This window comes from Lontra canadensis, unplaced genomic scaffold, assembly GCF_010015895.1.
Source record: "Lontra canadensis isolate GAN:19392208 unplaced genomic scaffold, GSC_riverotter_1.0 scaffold24, whole genome shotgun sequence".
Classification (NCBI taxonomy): domain Eukaryota; kingdom Metazoa; phylum Chordata; class Mammalia; order Carnivora; family Mustelidae; genus Lontra; species Lontra canadensis.
Genome location: NW_022631018.1, coordinates 16006901 through 16033209, shown reverse-complemented (window position 1 = coordinate 16033209; position 26309 = coordinate 16006901). Strand labels below are relative to the sequence as shown.

General features: G+C 41.1%; 1 protein-coding gene and 1 long non-coding RNA gene across 8 annotated transcripts in view; one reads left to right on the top strand and one right to left on the bottom strand.

Moving 5' to 3' along the window:
- The window catches only part of PLD5 (phospholipase D family member 5), a 375019-nt gene that overhangs the window by 41371 nt on the left and 307339 nt on the right, over positions 1–26309 (bottom strand). The gene's annotated exons all lie outside the window — the stretch shown is intronic.
- On the top strand, positions 2167–4598 carry LOC116870791. 2 transcript variants are annotated; one of them, XR_004383295.1, is made up of 3 exons: positions 2167–2240; positions 3417–3515; positions 4279–4598. It is a non-coding gene; the product is annotated as an uncharacterized LOC116870791 (long non-coding RNA). The 2 variants fall into 2 exon arrangements; XR_004383294.1 differs by having other exon boundaries at positions 3417–3608.

The window sequence follows — 26309 nt, the reverse complement described above, 5'->3', positions numbered from 1 at the left end:
CTCACTGCCTTTAGCCTGCCCGACCTGGTAGGGAGGGAAACTCTCGCATTACCACTACTGGCAAATGGTTCCCTTGGCTCCTCCTCCTCATCGGCCCCCTCCTCATAGTAGCATTTGGTCCTCGTATTTTTAATGCCTTTACCAAGTCCACACTGCTCAGATTGCCAAGATCAGACTCCAGCTGCTCCTTACTCACTGTTGCCCTGTAGATGATAAATATGATGTCCTCTAAACCAGGTGTTTAAAGGGGCATCGAGGGGCAAATAATAAGGAAAATCTGGGTTCTGATGTGGCCAACCAATCCAGCAAGGGAATCCCAGTCCTGGCCCAGGGCCATTCCAGGTTTTCCCCTGCCCCACCGGCCACGGCCACAAGAGTGGCACAGTTACAGAAGTAAAAGTGTACAAACTGTCCCCTTTGTGCTCGGGGCTCAGACCTTGAGAGATTACTCTCCTCGGGGCCTGCTGGCATGAAATAAACGTCCGACTCTCCAAGGTCTCCCAGGGCTGCTTGGTTTTCTGGCCAGATTGCAGTCCAGGTTCCATAATCAGACTGCCTGGAATTATGCTTAGTTCTATGGCTTTCTATCTGCATGATTTTGTTGGACAAGACACATAATCTCTGCGTCTCATTCTCCTTCTACAAAACGGAGTTAAGAGTACTTACTCCACACACCTGCTAGATGCTTTTAAAATGGTCAGGACATTTAAAAGGCTCAGAACGGCGCCTATGACTTGGCACACACAAATAATTTGTTAACAATACACAAGAAGTGACTCCTACGAACACGGCAGTAGCCTCCAGAAGAATGCACCAGTGACGCAGAGACCACAGAAGGATTTCTTTCACTTCCCGCGGTGCAAAGATGGGAGGGAAAGCTTAGGCACACAGGCAAAGACACTTGCCCCAAGTGGGAGACCTAGCCAGCAACAGGTTGAGAATGTGAACACAGGTTTCTGACCTTCGATGGCGTACACCCAGAGCACAGCAGCGCCGGCTTCTTCTGCGTCCAGGCTAACTTTGTGAGCGTTATAGGTGCTATCTCATTCAGTCGATGACAGCAACACAGTAACACATGATCATACACAAACAGCACAAGGATGCGTGTTCTGTGATCTGAACACCCAGGGATGGGTATGCTAGGGACACCTGAGTCCGCTGATGTTAAACTCCCTCCTACCCCTTCCTCCAGCTCCCCCGCAAAGACACTACTCAAGAACACAGAAGACGTCACCTGCTGCAAAGGACCCCCTAGGACTCCTCCAGTATGTCCTGGAGGTCTTTCCCCATGCATCTACACGGGCCTGGCTTCATTCTACCAGCCCACAGTGGCTACAGAATGAGGCATACATGCTACTTCACCTATAGATAGACTTGCCGTATTTTTCTCTAATGCAAGACATAAAGCAATGAGCATCCTTGAGCATCTATCTTTGTGCATCTGTGCAAGTACTCCTTCAGTATCGCTTCCTAGCACTGGATGTACAAACACATTCAGAGCAATTAGAGATTATAAAGTGGGTGGAGGCAGAGCAGAACGGGCGTGTCAGGCACGTACAAAGGTACTGCGGCTTGTGGGGCTAAAGCAGAGTGAGCTAGGGAGAACATGTGTGAGTGTGTAAATATGTTTTTCTGTGTAAAACTATAGGGACACAGATAACAGATCCTCAGGGGCTTTGAGCTGGGATAAACAGCTTAACATTTATGCTGAAGGTTATGGGGAAGCAGGCAATGAGGGTAGGGGCATGACCAGGCTGTGAATTGGAAAGGTCTCCTGGGCTGTGGTGTAGAGACAGAAGACAGGGTGAGGGACCTGGAGCGTTCAGTCCCCGGGCCTTGGCAGGAGCCAGGTACAAGACTTACATGTTCCTCTGTGGTTACCAATCTCGGAGATTTCAAAAAATTGTCTAGGGTAACTGCCAGTGGTTGCTAATCTCATTTAACACTGAAGACAGAGCCCACCCCACTTTTTTTTTCTTTTTTAAATCTTTTTTTTTTTTAATTTATTTTCAGCATAACAGTATTCATTGTTTTTGTACCACACCCAGTGCTCCATGCAATCCGTGCCCTAATACCCACCCCACTTTTTGCTGACAGGGTGTCAAGAGCATTCAGCTTTGCATCTGACCTTCACGCTTTTGTACCTTTTTGCAGGTTGAATCAACACTGCCACGCTATCTTCTCCAGGGAAGCCCTGAGCATTTCACTTGAGCATCTCAACTTTTATACTGGTTTAGCAGGTATTAAACCAGGCTTTTTGTCTGGGGTAGGGGTGGGAGGTGGAGAAACTGAGCTCTGGCTCCCATGTGGGTAAGTAGCTGTCCCCAAGATCAGGGCCTCCTTGATCTCCAAGGGGCTCATGTTCTCTGGCCTTGCCCGCGGCCACCAACAAAAAGGAAGGAAGGAGGGAAGGAAGGGAGGAAATGAGGAGGGAAGGAAGGGAGGAAATGAGAAAGGAAGGAAGGGAGGGAGGAAGGGAAGGAGGGAGGGAGGGAGGGAGGGAGAGAGCCGGTGAAGGGAGGGAGAGAAGGGGGGAAGATGGTGGATAGAAGTCTAAATCTTATACCAACCAGACACAGGGCCTTAGGGAAATCATCCTGTTTCAGTCTTTGTCTACTCCCCCGAGCAATGAGGAGGCTGGGTTCATCAAGTCCACAAGGGTCTTTCGGCCTTGCCCTCTAGGGATTCAGGACATCGATGTCTTGCCCACCTTCATCCCCCTTTCCATGCCCTATCAACTCAGTTAGTGCTGCTTGGAGAACTTGCTTGTGTGACAGGATGACTTCCTCTCGGCTCCTGCATGACGGTAGCTAGTGACCCTGCCTGGTTTTATCTTTTTTTTTTTTTTTAAAAAGATTAATTTATTTATTTGAGAGAGAGAAGGAGTGTGAGTGTGGGGAGGCAGGGGAGAGGGACAGAGAGAATCTCAAGCAGACTCCCCACAGAGAGTGCCGAGAAAATGAGGGGCTGGATCTCACAACCCCGAGATCACGACCTGAGCCGAAACCAACGGTCGGACCCTTCACTGACTGAGCCACCCAGGCACCCTGTCCCTCCTAGATTTTAAATTCAGACAAGGCACATTTGAATCTTAATCCTGCAATCCTGAAAATTACCTAATTCTTACATTTCGGTTTATTGTGCAATGAGGACAATGCTGATCTCTAAGGTTTGCTGTCAGAATTTAATAATAATCATAATTTTGACAGCCAGTATTGATGGAGTGTTTAGCTGACGTGTGTCCTGTGTTGAATAGTGCCCCCTCCCTGCAAATGCATTTCCACCTGGAGTCCGTAAATGTGACCTTGAGAAATATGGTCTTTGCTGCTGCAATCCTGATGAAGTCATACTGAATTATGGTGGGTCCTAAATCGAGTATGACTGGCATCCTTATAAGAAGAGGAAAATTTGTACAGACACACAGGGGAGATGGCTATGTGAAGACAGATTGGAGCGACACACTACAAGCCAAGGAACGCTACGGATTGCCGGCAACACCCGGAAGCTAGAAGGAGGTGAGGAAAGATTCCCCCGCTAGAGCCTTCAGGGAGAGCATAGCTCTGCCGACACCTTGACTTCACACTTCTAGCCTCCAGAAGTGTGACTGGGTAAGTACATTCCTGCTCTCTGAAATCACCAAGTATGCAATTTGTTCTTGCAGCCCCATGTGTTAAAGGTACAAGGTGCCTCACTGACTTCCACCTTGATAGTGGGTCTGGTAGACAGTGTTCATCCTCATTCTACACAGGGGAATGGAGGCTGCAATAGTGATTTTCTCATTGGTAAATGACACAGCTGAGATTTGAACTTGGGTCTAACTCAGAAGCCTGCATGTCTAACCATTATGCTAATAACCCCACTTAGCACATGGTTAGAAGTCAATCCATGGTACCTATTATTAATTCTGTGATGCTTTTTCTGGTCAACCTGTTTCCCATTTTGTCTAGTACTATACCTGGTCCCTATTTCTAATGGGGCATGTTTTATACTGTATCATAGTTAAAAAAAATTGTATACATCTGTCTGTTTTCCTTAAGTGACTCTGTAGTCTCTGAAGACACCATATCAGCTTTTTTTTTTTTTTTTTCCCCAGTGCTGGATTATGGTACTTGCCTGGAAAATGTTTATTGAATGAATGCCTGGCCTTTGAAATGAGTAAATGGTGGAGAAAATGAAAACAAGTTCCCTTCTGAATTCAGGAGCCTAGCTCTAGGTCAGCCTCATGCCCTCTGATCTTGAGCCCATGAATTTAACACAAATCTCTCTTCTGGTGCTAAGGGAGCAGAAAACCTGGAGATGGCCATGCCCAGAGACCCACCTGGAAGATTTCACAAGCATGGTTCTCCGTGATCAGTATCAGTGGCAGCACTCACACTGGTCAGTGGGTTAACTGTCCTCTATACGTGTCTCCCGCATCTGCCAGCACCGGGGCGCAGAGACCAAGATGAGCTCATCTTTTGAATGCGGACTGCCTTAAAAGAGTCCACACTATCCAACACACAATGGAGTCAGAGATAGAATACCACTGAAAGTAGAAATCCAGAGAATCATTTGATTTTTGTCACTGAAAAGTGAACTTGTCAGCCATTATTCACTTCTGGTATGCCCAAATCTTGCTGGTGTCCTTTGTTGTTGTTTTTTTCTTCTACATCAGACCTGTAGTGTTTTTCGGTTAATTGCTCACATACGGCAAACACTATGTTTGGAGATATCTGATCAAAGGTTGAATAAGAATGTCATTGCTTTCCTGTCCACATTTTTCTCAGGAACAGATGTCCCCTAGTTTTCAGGTGGAGGTTATGTCCTCTCTGCTGTGGTTGGGGGTAGATCAAAGCTATCAGTAGTTGGGAACAAAGCCACTTCCCTCCCACTCCCTGTCATTCTCCATTGACTCTTTCCTGATGCATGGAATGATATTAAATGCGTCCCAAACACTGCTGCACGCTCCTCATAACTGTGAAGGAAGACAACCACTCTTTAGTATGATACAACATGACTAATATGGGTAAGCATTAATGTGAAATTTGACATCTAGAAGGGTGCCAGGATGGTAATTCTGATAGCCTTTTCCTGCAAATGAGAGGCCTCTCAGTATGACCTAATGGGGACACAGCAGATCATCTTCTAGAACAAGCTCAGAAGACAGACTAGCTCTACTTGGGGCTTTGCACTGAACTCATCTGTGAACGGGTAAGCGTCAGAAGATTGCTATGAAAAACAAATGGAACAAAATGCACGTACGACATTTCTCTCAGTGCCTGGCTCAAACAGTGTTAGCTTCAGCTGTACCAAGATCCTGCTCTTCTGCTGAGAAGAGATGAGAAGGATGTTTCTGCTATACTCTTGCTTGAAAGGGTCACAGATTTGTTTGAATCAAAGAAGAGAGGTGCAGAATTCTTTATATGTGAACAACTGTGCTTTAACCACCAACAGATTCCAGACACTTTAGTCACAACTGTGAGGGCACGGAGTCATTCCTCAGAGACCACTGGTGGCGGGCACTAGGGGTCAGAAAGGTCACAACAGAACGGCTATTTCAAATGTATGAAATACAACATTTTCACTTGCTTCTCGAGGTCAGCCCTTGCTGGTCTTAAATGTAAGCCTTCCTCAGATGGTTTTGGGGGTGGCAGAAGCAGAGCCTAGTAGCTGGAAAAAATGGGCGATAGTGAAACAAGAAGGTGCCCCTGGATAGAGCTGAAGCAGGATCCCACAGGGAAAAGGAGTCCACTGAGATGACACCGCCATGGGATAACGTCAATGGCTGGGGAAGCATCTCCATGGGGCCAGGAGAACGACTAAAGGTTTGGGGCAAGGCAGAGATGAAGTAGAGTGGTCGTACGAGCTTTACGTGGACTTCTCCACTGAAGTCTCAAATCTGGACATTCAGGGTGTTTGTGAAAGTGTTTAGCTTGTTCATGAAGGAAGACCTAGTGGAGGGACAGTGACCTTCCTTGGACCTTCCCTGCATTACCTGAGTCTGTGGAACTCAGTGCTCACACCTTTGAAGCCGGCTGCCCCTAGAAGTCACCCTACTGAGGAGCCAGCTTTAGAGTAATAGTGAAAGGCTATGGTCATTGGGTTTCCAGGGAATTTTATCATTTTCAATAAATATTTTAAAAAAGAATTTTATCTAATGTTTAAATTACCAACTAGGTCTCACCAATGTGGATATACAGGAAACATACCTCCACATAATAAAGGCCATCTATGAAAAACCCATAGCTAACATCACACTCAATGGTGAAAAACTGAGAGCTTTTTCTCTAAGGTCAGGAACAAAACAAGGACATCCACTCTTGCCACTTTTATTCAACATAGGACTAGAAGCCTTAGCCACAGCACTTGGATAAGAAGAAAAAAAGGCATCCATATTGGTAAAAAAGAGTTAAACTTCATTATTTGCAGATGACGTTATACTATAACATAGAAAACCCTAGACTCCACCAAAAACTAATAGAATAGATGAATTCAGTAGAGTTTCAGAATGCAAAATTAATAACCAGCATTTCTATACACTAATAAGACTAGTAAGAAAGTAGAAATTAGAAAGTAGAAAAAGAAATTAAGAAAACAACTCCATTTGCAAGTGCACCAAAAAGAAGAAAATAACTAGGGATAAACTTAACCAAGGGGGTGAAAGGCCTGTACTCTGAAAAGCTATAAAACACTGATGAAAGAAAGATCACACAAATAAATGCAAAGACACTCATGCTCATGTTGTTAAAATGTTCATACTACCCAAGGCAATCTACAGATTCAATACAATCCCTATCAAAGTGCAAACAGCATTTTTCACAGAACAAGAATAAATAATACTGAAATTTGCATGGAACACAAAAGACCCTGAATTGCCAAAGCAGTCTTGAAATAGAAGAACAGAGCTGGTAGCATCACAAGCCCAGACTTCAAGATACACTACAAAGCTGTGGTAATCAAAACAGTACGGCATGGACACAAAAATAGACACAAAGATCAAGGGAACAGAATAGAGGATCCAGAAATAAACCCACACTTCTGTGGTCAATTAACTCATGACAGTGGAGGCAAGAATACGTAATAGGGAAAGACCGTCTCTTCATTAAATGGTGCTGGGGAAGCTGGGCAGCTACATGCAGAAGAATGAAACCAGACCATTTTCTTTCATCATACACAAAATAAACTCAAAATGCATGAAAAACCTAAATATGAGACCTGAAACCGTACTACTCCTAGAAGAAAACCCAGGCAGCAATCTCTCTGACATTGATTATTGCAACATGTTTCTGTTTCTTAAGGCAAGACAAACAAATGCAAAAAATAAACCAGTGGGACCTCAAGACAAAAAGCTTTTGCAGTGAAGAAACCATCTACAAAACAAAAAGACGACTTACTGAATGGGAGAAGATATTTGCAAATGATATATCCTATAAGGGCTTGGTGCAAAATACATAAAGAACTTATACAACTCAACACCCAAAACCCCAAACGATCCAATTAAAAAAGGGATGGAGGACCTGAATAGACATTTTTCCAAGGAAGATATACAGATGGCCTACAGACACATAGAGGCTCCGCACCACTATTCATGAGGGAAATGTAAACCAAAAGCACAAAACGGTATCACTTTACATCTGTCAGAATGGCCTAAATAAAAAAAGATAAGAAACGATAAATGTTGGAGAAAATGAGGGGGGAAAGGAACATTCACACACTGGCGGGAATGAAAATCAGGGCAGCTGCTATGGAGAACAGTATAGAGATTCTTCCAAAACTTAAGAACAGAACTACCTTATGATACAGTAATTTCACTATTTGCTACTTACCCAAAGAAAATTAAAACATTAATTTAAGAACGTATATGCATGCCTGTTTATTGCAGCATTATGTACAATAGCTCAGATATAAAAGCAACCGGTGTCCACTGACAGATGAATGAATAAGGAAGATGTGAACACACACGTACATATGTATGTATAATGGAATAGTACACAGCCATAAAAAGTGATGAGATGGAGTCATTTGAGACCTAGAGAGTATTATGCTAAGTGAAATAAGTAAAATACTTTTCTGATATGTAGCAGAGCTCACATGGGACCCAGTATGTTTGGTGTCCTTAATCTGTTTCTTTCCATTGCATCTCCTGCCGTAGGCTGTCTGCACCACTATATCCCTGGGGGGAATATCCCTAGCACTTTCTTCCACTTAAAAAAGAACACTTTTCTCTAAAGAGGGGTTCTCTTGCTCTGTTAACCTCAGGACACATCTATCAAACAGTATCTGGAGCTAGAGGCTGGAGATCACCCACTAGAGGGTGAATGTGTATTTACAGTCACATTTGTGAATGTAAACATGAGTACCTAAACAGGATCTGATGCTTTACCGAGGCACGGAAGGTGCAGGGAAAGAGGCTGTACTTGAAATAGAGTGTCACACCAGGCTTGGATTCTTGCTGAAGACGATGGACAATGTTGTTTTCAAGATTCAGTCCAATTTCCCACAGAGTATGACAGGAAACTTGGCAGGATTCCTCTGGGAAATCCAGGAGGATGAAAACAGATGTTTCATGAAAACCAAATGAGAGCAAATCTTTGTCAAACGTTTGGGCTTAGGGACCAGATATAGCATTAACATTGTGGTTCTCTAACTCTCGAGCTGTATGGCTCTGGACTAGCTCATCAACTTCTTTACGCCCCCGAGACAGACAGAAGCAGTTCTTGACATCTGGAAGCTGGCACATGACTGCCAACTTGGCCTCGATATTTCCAGGAGTGGCCTGGCACTCACAGCTGTGTCTTGGTGTTCTCTTGTTAAACATAAGCCATTTCTAGTGCACTAACATCCAAACAAAAACAAGACCACTCCGTGATCATGTCTAGACACAGACAAAACCATGAGCACTGTCCAAATCACAAAAATGACCAACGATCGATCCCCCAATAGGAGTGACTGCTGCTTCTTTATTTTTTTTTTAAAGATTTTATTTATTTATTTGTCAGAGAAAGAGAGAGAGAGAGATCACAAGTAAGCCGAGAGGCAGGCAGAGGCAGAGGGAGAAGCAGGTTCCCTGCCGAGCAAGGAGCCCCATGTGGGACTCGATCCCAGGAAGCTGGGATCATGACCTGAGCCGAAAGCAGCCGCTTAACCAACTGAGCCACCCAGGCGTCCCATGCTGCTTCTTTATTAACTACGGTTTTAGCCTCACTGGATTCCCTCGCTCTAAATGAGTCTTATGAAGATACCCAATCATAAAACTCCCCCCTACTTCCTGACAGCATTCAGTCCTGAGCCAAGCCCTGCTTCCTAAATCCTCCCACAAATCACATAAGCCCTAATCCCATAAGTCCTAGGACCTGCTTATTGAGACAGCCCAGGTTTTGTCACAGTGTATACTCTCCCTTGTAACAAGCAACTTCTTCAACTTCACTTGGCTGGTCTTTGGCTGGAGGGCAATGCCACCACCTTATTCCCATGACAACTACCTCATAGGATTTTTAAGCACAGACAGTTCGGTGTAGCAGAGAACGGTGACCAGTACTCAGTATGTGTTCACTGTTGTTTTTCTATTCTGAGTCATACTACGGAGGTAAGTGTTAGGTATTTAGTGTAGTTCCCGTTTAAACAGCAACCTGCCCAGGTGGCAGAGCAAGAGGTATTTAGAGGCAAGGAGTGAATGAAGACACTGATGGCTTTTACGGGGGGTCATAAAGAAGGGCTGAACTTTGGGAGGGAACTACACCCATTAGAACCTAAGGCCAACTAAAGTTCCCAAGACATTTTCAGTGTTGCTCTGCCTTCTTGTCTCTGCATGTATTCTATACCATGTTTTGGAATGCCTATTGTTTAACATTTTAATTCGGAAACCTAGTGAACTAATTCTTTAAAACCTAATTGGTGAACTTAGTTTCACATTTAAGTCTTTAATCCATTTTTACTTTTTTTGTGTGTACAGGTAAGAAAGTGGTCCAGTTTCGTTCTTTGGCATGTCCGTTTTTTCCCGCACCATTTATTGAAGAGACTGTCTTTTCTCCATTGTATATTCTTGCTTCGTTATATATTAAATGGCCATATAATCATGGGTTTCATCCTGGGCTCTCTATGTCATGTGTCTGTTTTTGTTCCCGTACCATACTGTTTTGATTACAACAGCTTTGTAGTACCTCTTGACGTCCGGGGTTGTGATACCTCCAGTTCTGTTCTTTTTAAGACTGCCTTTTCTATTCAGGGTCTTGTGGTTCCAAACAAATTTTATTATTATTTGTTCTTATTCTGTGAAAAATGCTGTTTGCACTTTGACAGGAATTGCATTAAAGCTGAAGATTGCTCTGGGTAGTATGAACATTTTAACAATATTTGTTCTTCCAATCCATGATCATGAAATATCTTTCCCTTTTTTTGTATCCTCTTCAATTTCTTTCATGACCTAAATGTGAGACCTGAAACCATAAAACTCTTAGAAGAAAACACAAGCCGTAATCTCTTTGACTTCAGCCATAGAAACATTCTTCTAGATATGTGTCCTAAAGGCAAGGAAAACAAAAGCAAAAATAAACTACTGGGACTTCTTCAAAAGAAGCTTTTGCACAACAAAGGAAACTATTAAAAAAAGAACCCACAAAAAGATTATCTACTGGGCAAGAGAAGATACTTGCAAATGATTTATCCAGTAAGGACTCAATACCCAAGATCCATGATGAACTTATTAAACTCAACTCCAAAGAAATAAATGATCCAATTAAAAGTGGGCAAAGGACCTGAATAGATGTTTTTCCAAGGAAGACATACAGATGGGAAACAGATACATGAAATGATGCTCAGTGTCACTACTCATTAGGGAAACGCAAATCAAAAGCATAAGACATCACATATGTCAGAATTGCTAAAATCAAAACCACAAGAAATACTAAGTGTTAGAGAAGATGTGGAAGAAAAGGAACAAGTACTTGCGCATTGTTGGAAATGTAAATTGATGCACCTACTGTGGAAAACAGTATGAAGGTTCCTCCAAGAGTTAAAAATAGAAATCCCATACGATCCACTAATTCCATTGCTGAGCATAAATAAAATGAACATGTGCACCTCTATGTTTACTGCAGCATTAACTACAATACCAAGATAAGGGAAAAACCCAGTGTCCACTGACAGATGACTAGATAAAGATGTGCTGTGTGTGTGTGTGTGTGTGTGTGTGTATGTATAAAATGGATTATTACTCAGCCATAAAAAAGAACGAGATCTGACCATCTGCAACAATATGGATGGTCCGAGAGGGTTTAATGCCAAGTGAAGTAAGTCAGATAGTGAAAGACAAATACCATGTGATTGAATTCATTTGTGAAACTTAAGAAACAAAACAAATAAACAAAGGAAAAAAAAAAAAAGAGACAAAAACCCAGACTCTTAAATACAGAGAACAAACTGGTGGTTGTCAGAGGGAAGGTGGTTAGGGGGATGGGTGAAACAGAGAAAGGAGAGTAAGATGTACAAACCTCCAGTTACAAAATAAGTAACAGAGATAAAAAGTACAACATAGGGAATATGGTCAACAAGACTGTAAACACAGTGTGTGGTGACAGATGCTAACTACACTTATCATGATAAGCTTGGAGTAACATATGTTTTGTTGTAATGTAGTGGAGTAACATGTATACTGTTGAATCATTATATTGTGCACCTGAAACTAACATAACACTGTTAATTATACTTAAAAAAACTTAACAGAAAAACTAGAAGTATAAAAATAAAAATTTTTATTTAATGGCACCCTAATTATGAGTGATGTTTGTCCCTTTAGGTACGATCCATTGGATGAAAGCATGTCAGTGAACACTCTAGGCATTTGCTATCCCCAGGACTCCCCTCACACACCGTTCATCATCAGCAGGACACAAGTGGGCACTGGCTCTCGGTGCACACTATCCAGATGTTCTCCAGCTACTAGTATTGCTAATGACTCTCTTCTAAACAAGATGCAGTGTTCCTTTTCCTCTGTTGTGTAAGCTGGTTTTTGTTGTTGTTGTTATTGTTGTTGTTGTTATTGTTGTTGTTGTTTTTGGTGAGCTTTTCTCTTTAACTCCTGACATTAGTCTGCTTGGTGACTACATTATAGCTTCAGAATCTGAAGGCGATAGAAGACGCCAAGACTGGCCCTCTAGAGATATAAAAAGAATTATACTTCCTTTGAGTATCGTCCTCTCAACCTTAGGATGACTCAAACCCATTTCTAATTATATATATTTGGTTCAGACTGGTGTTGATTGAAGATTGGAAAAAAAAAAAAACTGGCTTTCATTTTGCAGATTTTTTCAGCTAGAGCAAAAATCCAGGACAGCTTTGTGAACCAATCTTAAAATAAGGGCCACGGGAACAATAACTGATTTGGGTTTCTGAAAAGCTTCTGAGTCTAGATCATGAAGGGAATAAAAAGCTAAAACGATTGATGAATTGGCTGAGGTTCTCTTAATGCTGTTGTACTGGTAAGACAAGCCTTACCTATCAGGGATCAGCCCTCTGCTTTCTGGTGGGCAGTTCAGCTCAGCATGACCATATGCCTGCCACATACCAGCCACACACCAGTCACATGTCTGCCACATGCTGGTCACATGTCTGCCACACACTGGTCACATACCAGCCACACACCAGTCACATGTCTGCCACATGCTGGTCACATGTCTGCCACACACTGGCCACACACTGGTCACATACCAGCCACACACAGACCACATGCCAGTCACATGTCTGCCACATGCCTGCCGAGCTTCCTGAGGGGCCACCCTGACTTTTCAGTTCAATCACAGTTGACAGTTGACTGAATGGTCCAACTGTTTGAATAAAACAATCTTGAAAAAGTTGGGAGATTTATCAGCTAATGCGTCTTTGGAAGAGAATTATGCTCAACAAAAGACAAATTGTCTTTTCCACAAAATGGCCACTGTGTTGGTGACCAGCCAATGGGGCTAAGGTGGCTTGGGGCCTCAAGCATCCTGGGGTAAGTGTAGCGACTTCACTTACAGCTCGAATTCTCTCTGTGGTTCCATCTGTCCCTTGTACTAGGATGTTAACGTGAGAATTTTTGGAGTGTGGCTTTGACACAATCCAGGAGATGCTACCATCCTGCCCCTGAGGGATAACGAAGAGCAGCAGTACGAATCCTCCCGTTGCCTCCTGTGCCCCTTGCACGTTCGAGATGCTCTAAAAGCCTGTGTTTGTTTAAACCTCACAACAACTCATCTTATAGGGAAGAAACAGCAAAGGAGAGGACTTGCCCAAACACAGCCAGTGAGCCGGGAAGCTGGGGTCCTAGATGCTTGGAGACAAGCTTAATATTTCGTCTTTGGGAAGAATTATTCACAACAGGGAGTGTCCATAAGACTCCAGCCTGGCTGTTCATGCTGTTCACATGGGTCTTTCTGTGTGTGTTGCGTCCGGGAAGTTCTGTATATATTAGTCGTCTCAGTTTGAAAACAAAATAAAGATTAGGGGAAATGTGCAATTACACCAGAAAAACATTTTTCTTTGTTTTTTCAACATCGGTGGAAGGCAGTTATGGAAGGAAATGTGGTGAGTCAAATCCAGCCCCTTTCTGCTCAGGGCCTAAGCGGCGGCAGAGAGAGACGAGCTGGGGTTGGCGTCTCCTGCGGAAACCAGAGCAGGCGTCTGACGGATGGTTCTGTCAGCAGAACGTGAAGGGAGAGGCATGAGCACTGTTCCTCATTGTAATTCAGAATAATTAATGCAAGTTAGCTTAGCCACAGCTCAATTTATCATGTACAGATGTCCAGTTTGCTCTTTTCATGATTTCATAGGAATGTGAACAAGCATTTCTTTAATTCTCTTGACAAAGACAAAAGAAGCAGTCCTGTGAGCAGCTATATGCATCCTGTTGGTTCGTGGTTTATATTCTGAGTTACTGCAGGAAATTTAATTAGTAGGAGCTCTAACTTGATTTGGTTTCTGCCCTCAAGGTGAAATTTTTGTTCCCAGGGATAGAAAATAAAGAACTTAATCTCAGCATCTCAAAGACAGCCTCCCACTCAGACATGTACTCTATGGCCTCTCCTTTCTGGCAGCTGGAGGTCTACACCACGTCACTTCTTGATGTCTTATTTTCTCTGTCACCAAGCGGGAATAATAACGATGGCCACAAAGAACATGACTCATTGAAGAGACAGCAGAGCGTAAGCACCTTGGAGAGCACCTGGTTCAGCCTTATTGCAAAAGGAAGGAAACTGAGGTCCCCAAAGGGGACTGACTCGCAAGATTACAGAATAATGAATGTCCTGTGATTTCGGGTCCCAGACTCCTTGACCCAATAAGGCTGTGCAAATACCATCCAGGGTCCGTTGACAGGATGAAGAGGGCTGGTGCTTGCCGGCTCCCTCCCTCCTTTTCACACAAACCAATGCTTCATTTTTTTTTTTTTAAAAACAAGGATATCACAATTCTCCAAAGAAACACTTATTCACCTGACATCTTTGCTGGCTGTAGGAATTCACACATTGGTTGCTTGGCTTTATCTCGTCAAAGGGAAATCAATAGATAAAACCTTGGGTGACGGGAAAATGTTAATGGAAGGAGTCCTGAAGGGTAGGGCGGAGAGGGAAATGGGATGAAAAGCATCAGGATCACAGCTCGGTTATTTTTAAGTACTTGAATTTCATCCTGTGTCTTCTGGAGGGTTGCAGATGATTTTAGAGCACTGCCTCAGCCCTGGCCATGCCTACTTTGTCTTCTCTCATCAATAATGAGCATTAAGGAAGCTGAGATCATCCTTTTCAACTCACTATACTGAATTCCCTTTCCAACTCCCTCCAAGGCTCGATTCTTGACAAAATGTTGGGCCAGACCTGGGTGACTATGTCTGCCTTCCAGGTTTGAAAAATAAACACCCACCCCACTTCGGTACCAGGATATTAACAGTAATGTGAATATTTACCATTTAGCTTCTTCTTATTCATGCAAAGATGAAATAATTAAGTAAACCAGAAAGGTAGAGAAAACCTTTTCTGAAATAAAATATAAAATTGTAATTTCAGGCTACTTTTCTTTGAAGCCAAGTCATCTGATAGTGGGAAACAGAGGCAAGTGGATAGAATTTCAGTGGGGGGGGTTCATTTGTAGATTCTAATTCATCAAACTAATTTAGTCTTCAGGGCTTTCTTTGAGACCCTGAAGTATAGAAAGGCTCTGAAAATTTTCAGGAAAAAAAGAGAAAAAGGATCTTCCTTTGGTCCCAGAGAAATGTTTTGACCTCAGTCTATTCCAGTCCTCTTGATTCATTCCTTTGTAATTCAGAGTGTGGGCTCAATACCCTTCTCAGTGATGCTATCTTGAGCAGTATTGAGTTCCCTTTACTCATGTCACTGGACCAGGGATGGTAAGAGCCAGAGATACCTAGCCTTTTAAGAAGAAATGTTACACCTATCCTCCCAGCTCACTGGTTCTCATCTCCGTGCCACCAAGAAACATCTCGGAATGGTGAAAGGAGACAGTGCTTCTCCTCTGGGCTGGGCCACCAATGGTATAGCCTACATTCCTGACTGTAATTGCTGGCCACCCCAGGAGTTTATCTGCCTTAGTGTGTAAAAGCATGGATTCAGGCTTGAATTTTAGTTCTGCAGCCTTCTCCACTGGGACTCTGGCCAAGTTCTTTTTTTGCCTGAAACTGACAAGTTCCTTAATCTATCTGTGAAGTGGGGTAATATTAACACCCATAGGGCTGTTGAGATGATTAAACAAATATACAGAATTTCCTTAGACCATTGACCTAAAAACAGCTCATGAGACTGTCCAAAACATGAAGTCACCACTGAATCCAATGGGCTCCCATCATAACCTGCTCTTCCTTTCATCCATCATGACATCAAGAACCATCTTCTTCCTCTCCTGGGATTCCTACCTTGGCCTAAGGCTGTGGTTCAAAGAGTAAGGTCTTCAACCCTTCTTATTGAGAAAGGTAACTTCCACCTTCTTTCTACATCTTGCTCATTCACTCACTCATTCCGACGGGTGAAAGAGCTACCTCCCCAAAGAGAAGGGAAAGGACACAGGAGGCTCCTCCTCTCATTCAGAGCAGCCTGAGCTTTGGATGTTTTGCTACTGTCCTCTGCAGGCATGCACAGGGCCAGCTGGCAGATATGCCTTTAACTTGAGCAAGTTCAATTCTACAGTGAAAGTAGTAGGAAGCCCAGTTTTGGCCACAAATTCAAAATAGATTCTCCATTCTGGTTTCATCAGTGATAAAGTCATAATTTAATCACTGTCTGATTCCTGGTGCTAGTTTTAAAAATGGCTTAGAGCTCAGGAGGGTGTGAGAGGGATGTTATTTATTGGATTCCTACAACCCCAGGAACAAACTACCACATTTAATGGTCTCAACTTCATTCTTCTTTGGCCATTTCCGTGGGTTTCTCCACATCCTCACCAACACAGCTTACTTCTTCTTGTCTTTTTAATTCTAGCCATTCTCACAGTTTTGAGGTGATATCACATCATGGTTTTTAATTTGCATTTCCCTGATGATGAGTGATGTGGAGCATCTTTTTGTGTATCTCTTGGCCATCTGTAGGTCTTCTTTAGAAAAATGTCTATTCGGGTTCTCTGCCCATTTTTTAGTCTGACTTTTTTTTGGTGCTGAGCTATAGAAGTTCTTTTTATAGATTAGATATTAACCCTTTACCAGATAGGTCATTGGCAAATATCTTCTGTTCAGCAGTTTGGTTTTTTGTTTTGTAGATGGTTTTCTTTGCTGTGAAAAGCTTATTTTGATGTAGTTTATTTTTGGTTTTGGCTCCTTTGTCTTTAGAGACATATCTAGAAAAATACTGCCACAGCTGATGTCAAAGAAACTGCCTGTAAGATACGATTTCTTTTTGTGCCGTGTTATGATATCCTCATGACTTATCTGTGTCACTCACAGATACATTCTATTTTTCATCTAGTTCTCAGCACACTTTCCCTGTCATAGTGTTTTGAATAGGTGGCCAACATTGCTTAATCCACTGATAACTTAACCTCCAATCATGGTTCCACCATGAAAATACAATTGAGATGGAACAAATGCTCTTCTGATTCTTCAGTTAGTTCTTAGACCCTAACTACAACAATGTACCCAGAGCACCCCTCTGTTGATGCTGTGGTGTCATGTTTTTCCCTTTTGGTGCTTCTTGTTCTTTTCATTACATATCAAACTAACATCTCTCTTGTGAGATGGGATGCTTTAAGAAATGTCAATATTCAAAAACAGAATAAAACTGAAATCTGTGAACCTTATCATGTAAGAATTTCACACTGAAGACATCAATTTATTTGCAGGTATTTAGCGCATGGGAAGTCACCTTTTAAAGGATCTGGAGTGGGACAAGCCCTTCCTAAGAAGTGGGATGAAGTTCAACAGCTGCTCAGTAACTGGCTGGTCAAAACCATAAAACAGAGGGGCACCTGGGTGGCTCAGTGGGTTAAAGCCTCTGCCTTCACCTCAGGTCATGATCCCAGGGTCCTGGGATCAAGCCCTACATTGGGCTCTCTGCTCAGCAGGAAGCCTGCTTTCCCCCTCTATCTGCCTGCCTCTCTGCCTACTTGTGATCTCTGTCAAATAAATAAATAAATAAATAAAAATCTTAAAAAAAAAAAAAAAAACCAAAACCATAAAACAGAAACCACCACATTGGGGCTTGCATTGGGATAGCTGTGTGGGAGGGAGAAACTTGCTGCAAATAATATTGTTCCCTCTGAATATAACCAACATTGACTTGAAAACAGCCTCAATAAAAACAGGCTTAAGGGTATCTTATTGAGAACCAGACTGGCAATTATATGGGGCAGAAATGTTCCCAATAATCTTACAGGTGGAAATATCTTGAGGATTATCTATTAGCCAGTCCAGTGTGGTTTGAACTGTAGGATCCTTTGATATTGAAAACTACTATACAAACTGTAGCCAGCTCTAACATGGGAGGACAGTAGGATCTGCTCAAACACAGACCTGGCCTGTGAGCATCTTTAAAATGTATTAGAGCCATAGAAATACCAAATATGCATGGAGAGAAAACTGGTCAAGAAGTGTGACCTGCTGGAAAGAAATGAAAGCAATACCACTGAATGTAGAAATAAATAAAGTAAGACATCAAAGACTAGATACTTTGTTTGCCAACTTCAACTTCTCCTTTGAACCTAAAATGAAGGTTGAATTATTCAAATCTTTCCACATGTTTATGGGTTACAAAGACATGGCTGTCATCAATAATTCAATGAATTGGATGCCCTGGAAGTTAACGGCACACAAAACAGTTGGCAACCAAGCATTTTATGTCCCATGTATAATTATAAAGTGATAATTACTCCAAACTTATAGGCAATGCAATTATTATGAAATGGTCAACTGCTTAGTCAATTCACAGGCTGGCATCCAGGGTTTATAAATATTAGATTCAATTCAATAATTAAATACCAAGCATGTCTGATGTACAAGGCATTGTAGGAGGCAAGCAAGGCAAGATTATGGGCAAGTCATGGTCTCTGATGGATAACTACATGTGCAGGTAGGCTAGGGTGTGAACGGGTGGTAGCAACTGGGAAAGAAGAACAAAAACAAGCTATAAAACAAGACAGAATCTGAAAAGCATCTTGAGAAAAACATCAGCAACACTCTATAGGATTCAAATAAGGGAGATACTGCATCAGATTAGAAGAATTTAACCCATGGACCACGAATGGAATTCAGTGAGCATATGTGTATCTGCAGGTTTCTAAGAAGACCCTTAGGCTTTAACCAAATACTCTGTGATTAAAATAGCAAGAGCTTGACTGGGAAAATATCTGAAAATTAGGTGGGTATAAAACAGCTTCATGGAGGTGGTGAAATCTGAAAAAGATCTTAAAGGATCTTGAAACTCTATAGTTATAACAGCAGAGCTGGGAGGACATGCCCAGGAGAAGAAAGGGCACGAACAAAGGCGGGGAGGTGAGAATAGCAGAAGCATATGAAAGAGTGAAGGGATTGAAGGGGTAACCCTGGTCAGTGGTAGGATCTACCTGAAAGGCTGGGATTTTAAGGAGTGGGCCTATCACCGTTAGCTCAACTTGGAGACAAGAAAAACATGTGATATAAATGTAGGTAAAAATTGATGGCTTTCCTCTAAGATCAGGAATGAGAGGCAAAGATGTCTACTCACAGCTCTTATTCAATATAGTATTGGAAGTCCTAGACACACAATTAGACAAGAAAAAGAAATAAGAAACATCCATATTGGTAAAGAAGTTAAACTGTTGCTATTTGCATTAGCTATTTGCTATTTGTATTTCTACTATACATAGAAAATACTAAAGACTCCTAAAAAAAACCTACTAGAGGTAATAAATGAATTCAGTAAAGTTGTAGGATACAAAATTATTACCCAGAAATCAGTAGAATTTCTGCATGCTGAGAATGGAGTAACAAAGAGAAATTAAGAAAATAACACCATTTACATTTTCATCAAAAGTAATAAAGCACCTAGGAATAAACTTAACCAAAGAGGTGAAAGACATGTATTCTGAAAACTATAAAGAAATGATGAAAGAGACTCAAGATGATACAAACAAAAATAAATATTCTATGATCCTGGGTTGGAAGAATTAATATTGTTAAGACATCCATACTATACAAAGCAATCTATAGATTTAAGGCAGTTTATATGAAAGTAACAGTGGCATTTTTCACAGAATGAGAACAAATAGTACTAAAATTTGTATGGAACCATGAAAGACCCCAAAGAGTCAGGGCCATCTTGAAAAAGGACAGAGCTAGATGTATCACAATCCCGGATTTCAAGATATACTACAAAGCTGTAGTAATCAAAATAGTATAATAGACACATAAATCAACAGAACAGAATAGAGAGCCCAGAAATAAACCCATGCTTTCATGGTCGATTAATTTTGGTCAATCAACCTATGAAGAAGGAGGCAAGAACATACATGGGGAAAAGACAGTGTCTTCAATAAATGGTGCTGGAAAAACTGGGCAGCTACCTGCAAAAAATGTAACTGGATAATTTTTTTTTTTTTTAGATTTTATTTATTTATTCATGGAAGGGGTGGGCAGAGGGAGAAGCAGACTCCCCGCTGAGCAGGGAGCCCAATGCAGGGCTTGATCCCACGATCCTGAGATCACGACTTAAGCCAAAGGCAGATACTCAACCAAGTGATCCACCTAGGTGCCCTAGACCATTTTTTAACACTATCACAAAAATAAACTCAAAATGGATTAAAGACCTAATTGTGAGACCTGAAACCATAAAACTCCTGGAAGAAAACACAGGCAATAATTTCTCTGACATTGGTTAAAGCAACATTTTTCTACTTATGTTTCCAAAGACAAAGGAAAAAAAAAAGCAAAAGTAAACTATGGGGACTACATCAAAATAAGCTTTTCACAACAAACAAAACCATCTACAAAACAAAAAGCCAACCTACTGAACAGGAGAAGATATTTGCCAATGACCCATCTGGTAAAGGGTTAATATCTAAGCTATATAAAGAACATAAAGAACTTATACAGCTCAAAAAAAAAAAAAAGTCAGATTAAATTATGGGCAGAGGACCTGAATAGCTATTTTTCTAAGGAAGACCTACAGATGGCCAAGAGATATACAAAAAGATGCTCCACATCACTCATCATCAGGGAAATGCAAATTAAAAGACAATTAGAAGTAAGAAGTATTGGTGAGGATGTGGAGAAAAAGGAGACCCTTGTGCACTATTGGTGGGAATGTAAATTGGTGCAGCCTCTGTGGAAAACCGTATGGAGGTTCCAACAAAAACTGAAAATAGAACTAACCACATGATCCAGGAATTCTACTACTGGACATTTACCCAGAGAAAAAAATTCAAAAATTTCACCCCAATTCAGAAAGATAGATGTTTACTGCAGAGTTACTTAAAATAGTCAAGTTATGGAAGCAACCCAAGTGTCCATCAGCAAACAGATAAGGAAGATATGGTATATACGTACAATGGCATATACAGAGCCATAAAAATGATGTGATCGTGCCATTTGAGACAACATGGATGGAGCTAGAGGGTATTATACTAAGTGAAATAAGCCTGAGAGAGAAAGACAAATACCCAAGGATTTCATGTAAATGTGGCATCTAAAAAACAAAACAAATGAAAAAGCAAACAGACCAAAATCAGAATCAGACCTATAAATACAGAGAACAAAGGGATGACAGCCAGGAGGGTAGTGGTATGGGGCTGGGCAAAGTGGGTGAAGGAGAGTAGGAGTTAGAGCTTCCAGTTAGGGAATGAATAAGTAACAGGGACAAAAGGCATACCATAGGGAATACCGTCAATCATATGGTAACAGCCACCCATTAGGACAGATGGTAGCTATGTTTGTGGTGAACTTAGCGATAATGTAGAAATTTGTCCAATCAGTATGTTGTATACCTGAAAGTAATGTAACATTGTGTGTCAATTATACTCAAAGTAAAAAAAAAGGGGGGGGGGGAGGGGTTGTTTTCAAGAAGGAAGAGGTCAACACAGACCATGCAGCTGAGAATTCCATTAAGACGAGTAAGTGAAGAGCCCACACTGGTGTTTTTGCTGGCAACTGGGAAATCTCTCCTCTCTGACCTTTGCCAATTTTCTTAAGTGTGTCTAGAAAAGCTTTTTGCTTCTCTTTCTGAGAAAGCTTTCTGTTCTCTTCCTTCTTGAAGGCAGTTGAGCAGGTGGTAGAGAGAGAAGTAGGGAGGTCAGGTGAATTCCTAAGTTAGGCTGGGTTCTAACACATTCTCAGTGTTGTTCACCAAGACTAGGTGAACACAAAGCCCAGAAGGGAAGGGAAGTAAGAAAAGGAATAACTTCTTTGTTTCTTTGCATCCATGCATACATGAAATCATATGGTATTTGTCTCTTTCTGTCTGACTTATTTAACTCAACATAATACCCTCTAGGTCCATCTATGTTGTCACAAATGGCAAGATCTCATCATCTTTGTTTTTGTTTTTTATTTTTGGCAGAGTAGTATTCCATTGTATGTATATGCATGCATACACATACATACACACACACACACACACACCCCACCTCTTTTTTATGCATTCATCTACTGAGTGACACTTGGGTTACGTCAATATATTGGCTTTTATAAATAATGCTTCAATAAACATAGAAGTGCATATGTCTTTTTTTTTTAAATTTTATTTATTTATTTGACAGAGAGAGATCATAAATAGGCAGAGAGACAGACAGAGAGAGGAGGAAGGAGGCTCCCCACTGAGCAGAGAGCCCGATGCGGGGCTCGATCCCAGGACACCGGGATCAAGACCTGAGCTGAAGGCAGAGGCTTTAACCCACTGAGCCACCCAGGCGCCCCTAGGTGCATATGTCTTTTTGAATTTTTGTTTTCTTTGGGTAAATAACCAGTAGTTAAATTACTAGATCAGATGGTATTTCTATTTTTTTAAAAAGAGGTTTATTTATTATTTTAGAGAGAGAGCACAAGTGGGAGGGCAGAGGGAGAGGGAGAGAGAACCTCAAGCAGACTGCTTGTTAAGCATGGAGCCCAGCATAGGTATGGATCTCAAAACCCTGAGATCATGACCTGAGCCAAAATGAAGAGTCAGGCATTTAACCAACTAAGCTGCTCAGGCACCCCAAAAATCAAGAGTCAGACACTTAACCAACTGAGCCACTCAGGCACGCCAGATGTTTCTTTTTTACCACATGCCCTACACTTAAAAAAATTATAGAATACAGTGATTATATAAACACTAAAAGAACACTGCAGATCTTTTTTCTGTATCTTTATGACACAGAAGAATAATGATCCTATGTATTAAACAGTTCTTATGTTAAAATGACGGCAAGAGTTACATATAAAAATCACGGAGGATAATTTACACCAGCAGTTCGTCAGTATGCACCAAGGTGACTCAAGTTCAGGACACACGTACAACACAATGTTAGAAACTAGCCACATTTTTTCGTAGTATGGATTTTGTTTTTGCCATAGGAATCACAGACCCCCACCCCCAGGAAGCTTTTCCTAAAATCCTGCGCTAAATTATCTAAAACTAATACTGAATTTGGTGACAGTGTTTGAAGCCAATACCATTATAAAAGCACAGGTTTAAAAGATGGTTTCCATTTTTATTAATGGACACTTTATAGACAGTAAAAGTCGCCTTTTCAGCATACAACTTCGAGTTTTGATAAGCATCTGCACCAGCACCAGCACACCAGCACAATCCAGATACTGAACATGCATCACCCTCCCCAAAACTCCCCTGCCACATTTGCAGTCACCTCCTCTTCTAACCCCAACCTTTGACAACCATTGATCTTTTATTTATTTATTTATTGGTCTCTATAGTTATGTTTTTGTTAAGAATGTCCTATAAATCAAACCATACAATATGTAGCCCTTTGAATCTCGCTTCTTTCATTTAGAATGACCCACTTCACATTCATCTGTGTCGTTGTGTAGAACACTAGTTTGTTCCTTTTTAAAACAGATTTTAAATTTTATTTATTTATTTAAAGATTTTATTTTATTTACTTGAGAGAGAGAGAGAGAGAATGAGAGAGAGTGCATGAGAGTGGGGAGAGTCAGAGGGAGAAGCAGACTCCCCACTGAGCTGGGAACCTGAGGCGGGACTCGATCCCAGGACTCCAGGATCATGACCTGAGCCGAAGGCAATCACCTAACCGACTGAGCCACCCAGGTGCCCATATTTTTAAAAATTTAAATTCAACTTAATTAACATATACTGTATTATCAGTTTCAGGGGTAGAATTTAGTGATTCATCAGTTGCACAGAACACCCAGTGCTCATTCCATCAAGCGCCTTCCTTAATGCCAGTTACCAGTTACCCCATCCTCCCACCCGCTTCCCCTCCAGCAACCCTCACTTTGTTTCTTAGAGTTAAGAGTCTCTTATGGTTTGCGCCTCCCTCTCTGTTTTTGTCTTATTCTACTTTTCCTTCTCTTCCCCTATGTTCATCTGTTTTGTTTCTTAAATTCCACATGGGAGTGAAATCATATGGTATTTTCTTTCCCTGACTGACTTATTTCACTCAGCGCAATACCCTCTAGCTCCACCCATGTTGTTGCAAATGGCAAGAGCTTGTTCCTTTTCATTACTGAGTACTATTCCATGGGATGGGATGTACCACAGTTTGTGTATCCAGTCTCCAGCTGAGAAACACTTGAATTGCCTTTACTCGTAGGTGATTACAAATAAAGCTGCTATAAATATTTATATGTACATTTTTTAAGAATGTATATTTCATTTCACTTAAGTATCTAGGAGCAGTATTGTTGTCATATGGTTTAACTTAATAAGAAACCTCCAGACTGTTTCCCAAAGTGATTTCGCCATTTTGAATTCCCACTAACAATGTATGCTAGCCTCAGTTGCTCTCTATCCTTGCCAGAACATGGTTAATTTTAATATTCTTTATTTTTTGAAAATTTTAGTTATTCTAGTAGTTATGTAATGGTATCACATTGCAGTTTAATTTGCATTTCCCCAATGACCAATGATATTGAATATATTTACATGCTTATTTTTCATCCACGTGGGAAGTGTTTATTCACATACTTTACACATAAAAAAAACAGGTTGTTATTTTTTATATTGAATTTTGAAAATTTTACTGAGTTTGAGAATCTTATATATTCTGGATATAAATTCTTTGTCAGATTTGTGATTTGCAAATATTTTTTCTCAGTTTGTGGCCTGTATTTCATCTTAACAGTGTCTTTCAAAGAGCAGAAGTTCTTAATTTTGATGAAATACAATCTAACCACTTTCCTCCAACAGATCATGTTTGAAACTCAGATGAAATCAGAGAGGGAGACAAAACTCTTAACTATAGGAAACAAAGTGAGGGTTGCTGGAGGGGAAGTGGGTGGGGGGGGTGGGGTAACTGGGTGATGGGTGTTCAGGAGGCACATGATGTAATGGGTGCTGGTTGTTACATAAGACTGATGAGTCACTGACCTTTACTTCTGAAACTAATAATACACTACATGCTAATTAATTAAATTAAATTTAAATTAAAAAACTATTTTAGTTTGGAAATCTTTGCCTAACCTAAGGTCATAGTGATTTTACTCTGTTTTTTTCTGGAGATTTTTTTGTAGTTTTAGCTCTTCTATTTAGGTCTATGGTCCATTTTATATTGATTTTTGCATAGGTGTGAGGTATGGATCAAGGTTCATTTGTTGAAAATGAACTGTCCTTGCATCTTTGTTAAAAAAACAACTGGCCAGGGGGTGCTAGGTGCCTTGGTTGGTTAAGCATCCAACTCTTGATTTTGGCTCAGTTCATGGTCTCAGGGTCCTGGGCGCGAAGCCTGCGTGAGATTCTCTCTCTCCCTCTGCCCCTCCTCCACCCCAAAAATCAATTGACCATATATGTATGGGTCTATTTCTGTACTCTCTATTATGTTTTATTGATCAAGATGTCTATCCTTTCTCTAGTAGGGCACTTTTTGACACTTAGTAGGTAAGAAATTAACCAGTGTTAAACTTTCAACTTGTTCTTGTATTTTTAAAATTATTTTAGCTATTCTAATTACTTGGATATTTATTTATAAGAAACCACCAAGTAAAATTTCTAAATAAATTTTAGAATCAGGGTGCCTGGTGGCTCAGTCACCTAAGAGTCTGACTTTTGATTTTGGCTCAGTTCATGATCTCAGAGTCATGGGACTGAGGCCCATTTTGGGCTCCATGCATAGCATGGAATCTGCTTGTCCTTCTCCCTCTGTTCCTGCTTTTTCTCTTTCTCTCCCTCTCTCTCTAAAATAAATAAATAAAATCTTTTTTTTTTAATTTTTATTTTTTTTATTTTTAAAGATTTTATTTATTTATTTGACAGAGATCACAAGTAGGCAGGGAGGCAAGCAGAGAGAGAGGAGGAAGCAGGCTCCCTGCTGAGCAGAGAGCCGGATGTGGGGCTCGATCCCAGGACCCTGGGATCATGACCTGAGCCAAAAGCAGAGGCTTTAACCCACTGAGCCACCCAGGTACCCCAATAAATAAAATATTTTTAAAAAAAGAATCACTTCGTTGATTTCTGTAGAAGTCTTGCAGGGATTCTGACTGGAATTACATTGAATCTATAGATCGGTTTAGGGAGAAATGAAATAAAAATATTGCATAATCCAAACCATAAATAAGTATAGTTGTATGTTTTTAAGGTCTTTTCTTAGTTCTTTAAATGGTGCTTTGTAATTTTCAGCATAGAGATCTTTAACATATTTTGTAAGATTATAACTAAATATTTCATGCTTTTGGTAAATGGTATGGTTTTTTTAATCTTACTAATTGTTCTTGC